The following is a 3572-nucleotide window of genomic DNA, read 5'->3' on the forward strand; positions in this document are numbered from 1 at the left end:
TCATTTTCTTGAAGTACATTGTTCCTGCTAGTAGCAGATGTGTCTCATTATCATGAAAAGTTCTAAGTTCTTAAAACATTTTAAATGCCATATTCTGTAAATATTAAGGGTTTGAAGTATACCTATCCATTTGAAATATATCTCTATACATCTAGAAAATCTAACATGACTACAAGTTTGACTAGTATAGATGACTATCTATTAATCTGTATTTCTTAACTATACACGACATTTTTAAATGAGCTGCACAAACACAATACCTTAAACAAGAGCAGAAATACATAATACAGTATAATAACATCAACCTTATATTTGTATCAATAGACCAAATTCCACACCAATGCAAAGTATTAATCTCTATATCATATCCTCCTTATTTTTTTGTATCCCCGCAGCACATAATTTTATTTCCATCACACGGAGTAATGTTTAAAGCTGTGTTCTGGTGTCCCCTAGATGAGAGGCCTGTCCCTATGCCTCATTTCTCGGTCAGGAAGGAATTTACAGTCAGCAATTGCAAAGTGTGGTCTCCAGTTCAAAGATGTAATGCTTACCACAGTCATAACAGGCATTGCTACCAAAGCAGATAGACATGAACTGCCTTTCTGTGATGAGTGTGTTCTTCAGCTCAGCACAACACTGGGAAAATTCCTCTACATTTTATATAACCCAAGTGATTGTAGACCTCCTTAGGAGCAGGGTATAGCTCCTTGGTCAGCTGGCTTAGGTTGGCAGTGTCGTGGAGAAGTTCTTTCAGGATGTCGATTGATAAGTCATTATCATAGAAATTGATGCTGGTGAGTTGGAAACATTGGCTCAGGGCAGGGAGAAGGACCCTGAGGTCAGGGTCCTTCATCTTACAATATTTCAGTTTCAGGGTCTTCAGAGTGCATGCAACACTCTCTAAGAAAAATTTGAGAGGCAAGAAATTCAAATCACTTAAAATGACCCCTCTCAAGTACAGATGTTTAAGCTGACAGTGAGTCCACTGGGCAAAGGAATCCAAGTCTGACTGTGAGAACTGGCAGAGAGAGATGACTCCAAGGGCGTCTTCAGGCACCTAAGCAAGAGTTTCATGTGGTCATTGACAAAATAGACATCATCCAGGCTAAGATGCTGGAGACAGCTGAGCTTGGAGAACACAGACATGATCTTGGTGACCCTCTTGTCTTCCATGGCAGTGGTAGTCCTTCCTCTGAAGATGCGGATGACTATGACTTTGTGAAGATGGCTCATCTTGCTGATGTAAGGACCAAAATGTGCCAGGGTGGAGAGACTGCACACTGTATTCAGTTCGAACTCCTTGATGAACTCTGGCTGTAAAATTTTTAAGACACCCCTAGCCCTGTAGAATGGTAGTATCCCAATCTTCAGCTTCACACAGCACAGCTGCAGGGAACCCCTTCTCTTCTCAGCCCACTGCAACAGCTGTGCTTGCTGTTCGTCCTGGGGGAGCTGAAGTTCAGCAATGACCTTCAAATGGAGGATAGAAGCTTCGGGTAGTGGACTTGAGGAATGTCTGCCATGATTTCTGGGAAGTGTGGACAGGAAGAAAGAGAGTAGACCCCTCAGCAGAAACCTGGCCTGAGAGGCAAGGAGTGAAGGGCCTCCTTATTTTTTTAAAGAAATTGACTGTGACCATTAATCACTTAAGTCAACTCTGTTTAAATGAAAACGATTATTTATAAACAATATTTGGGAATATGGGATTAGTTTTTTTAGAGTACTACCTGAGGATTGGGGGTGCTGTTAATCAGGTCTGCCATGGAGTATCCTGTATTGTAGGTCCATCTCAGCCAGCAGTCCTGAAGCTTTCATGGATGTTGGACCATCTGGGTCATTGCTTCAGGGGGTCTTGTTTGATCAAACCATGTTATCTGGTAAGGAATCTACAGCTTTCTATCCTCTGTAGAAACAAAAGCAGGACCTCTTTTCCAAAGCAACATATCCTTAGACCCAAATTTTGAAGTCAAGATACCTTTAATATAGATATATTGGTTTAGCTTAACAGCCCATACAATGAAATGTCTCCCTGTACTTAGCTCATTCACAGTCAGCAAATTCACAATAATATACATAATCTAGACTCTTTGTGTATTTTCTAACTTTATGTGGCTTACTTTTCTTTACTTCTTTAATCTATGACTGTCTGTACCCTTTTATGTTACTTTTACTGTTCTATAACTGTCTATACTTTTTCCTCTCTCTCCTGAGCCTACATACATTTTTTAAACATACTGTGACCCATTCAAAGGTTTATTTCTGCCTGAATATGTCGTTATTGCCTATCTGTAACCATTTTCTGACCAGGAGCACTTTTGTTTTTTAAGTGCTAAATGGGCGTGGTGGCCCTGCCTGTTTTTTTCTACCAAATCCAACATGACGGCAGCATGTTCACTGCCTCTGTGAGCCATGAATCCCACCCCAGCTCCAGGTCCACAGTGGCTCTATGTGGCCATTAAGCAATTTGTAACACACTGCTCACAGACCCCATTTAAGTACAGGACCCCCCAAAAGAGCCAGCGTTTGTTCTGCCAGCATGAACCAGGAAGCCATTTCTTAAGGAAGCCACACAGTTTTTTGCTGCTAATGCTGAGTTAAGAAGCTTTCTCATAAAGGAGCCACGCATCTGCTCACCACCAGCAAACAGAACTTGTCTGAATAAAATGCAGCTACTAAGAAGCTTAACTCTGTTCTTTTGTGTCTAGAGTTCCTTTCCAAACTCTCTCAGTCTTTATGAGGATATAGTTGCCCCACGTTGGTGCCATTTTGTAGGCAGAGACTATTTGTTTCCCAGCTGCCCAGATATGAATAATAACACAGAAACTATATTAACTACAACACTATTTGGCCTATTAGCTCATAATTCTTATTAAGCAACTCTCACATCTTAAATTAACCCATTTCTATTAATCTGTGAATCATCACCAGGCTGTGGCCTACTAATAAGGTTCTGGCTCGTGGCTGGTGTCTTTCTCCTTCAGCAGCTACATGGTGTCTCCCTGACTCCACCTATTTTCTTTCTATATCTCTGTTCAGACTTCCTGCCTAGCTTTACTTTACTAAGCCATTGGCTGAAAAAGCTTCTTTAATAACCAATGGTAATACAATATATTCATAGCTTACAGAGGGGAATCCCACATCAGATAAATTGGCCAGTCTCCTGTTTACATATTTCAAAAATACTTACTAAAACATCTAGATATATAGACATATATTTAGGTAGGAAAGCAGGCAGATGCACAGATAAGCAAAGAGGCATACAGATAGAGTCAGAAAATTAATTATAATTGTTATAACAATGATTGTAGAATCTAAGTAGATTATTTGGGTTACTATGATGATTGTGCATTTCAGAATCTCAGGGTAGCTTCTGAATCATTAAAAAAAAAGATATGCCCAATGGCCTTCAACATCAATTACATTTTCAATTTATTCTTAGTCATGGAGAATATATTGGTCCTAGCATAGTATGAAAGGAGAAGGGGAAAAGATAATGCATGTTGACTGATAACTGCATCCTTTCACTGGCCCAGTCTCTTTGAAGAAGTTATCTTATCAAATCTCTGGAT

The 3572-nt window shown here is 39.9% G+C and overlaps 1 pseudogene; it reads right to left on the reverse strand.

The window, feature by feature from the left end:
* Positions 1-507: 507 nt before the first annotated feature.
* LOC101983706 lies at positions 508-1766 on the reverse strand (annotated as a pseudogene).
* Between the last annotated feature and the right edge of the window lie 1806 nt (positions 1767-3572).

Source organism: Microtus ochrogaster, chromosome 10 (assembly GCF_000317375.1).
Source record: "Microtus ochrogaster isolate Prairie Vole_2 chromosome 10, MicOch1.0, whole genome shotgun sequence".
In the NCBI taxonomy this organism is placed as follows: Eukaryota; Metazoa; Chordata; class Mammalia; order Rodentia; family Cricetidae; genus Microtus; species Microtus ochrogaster.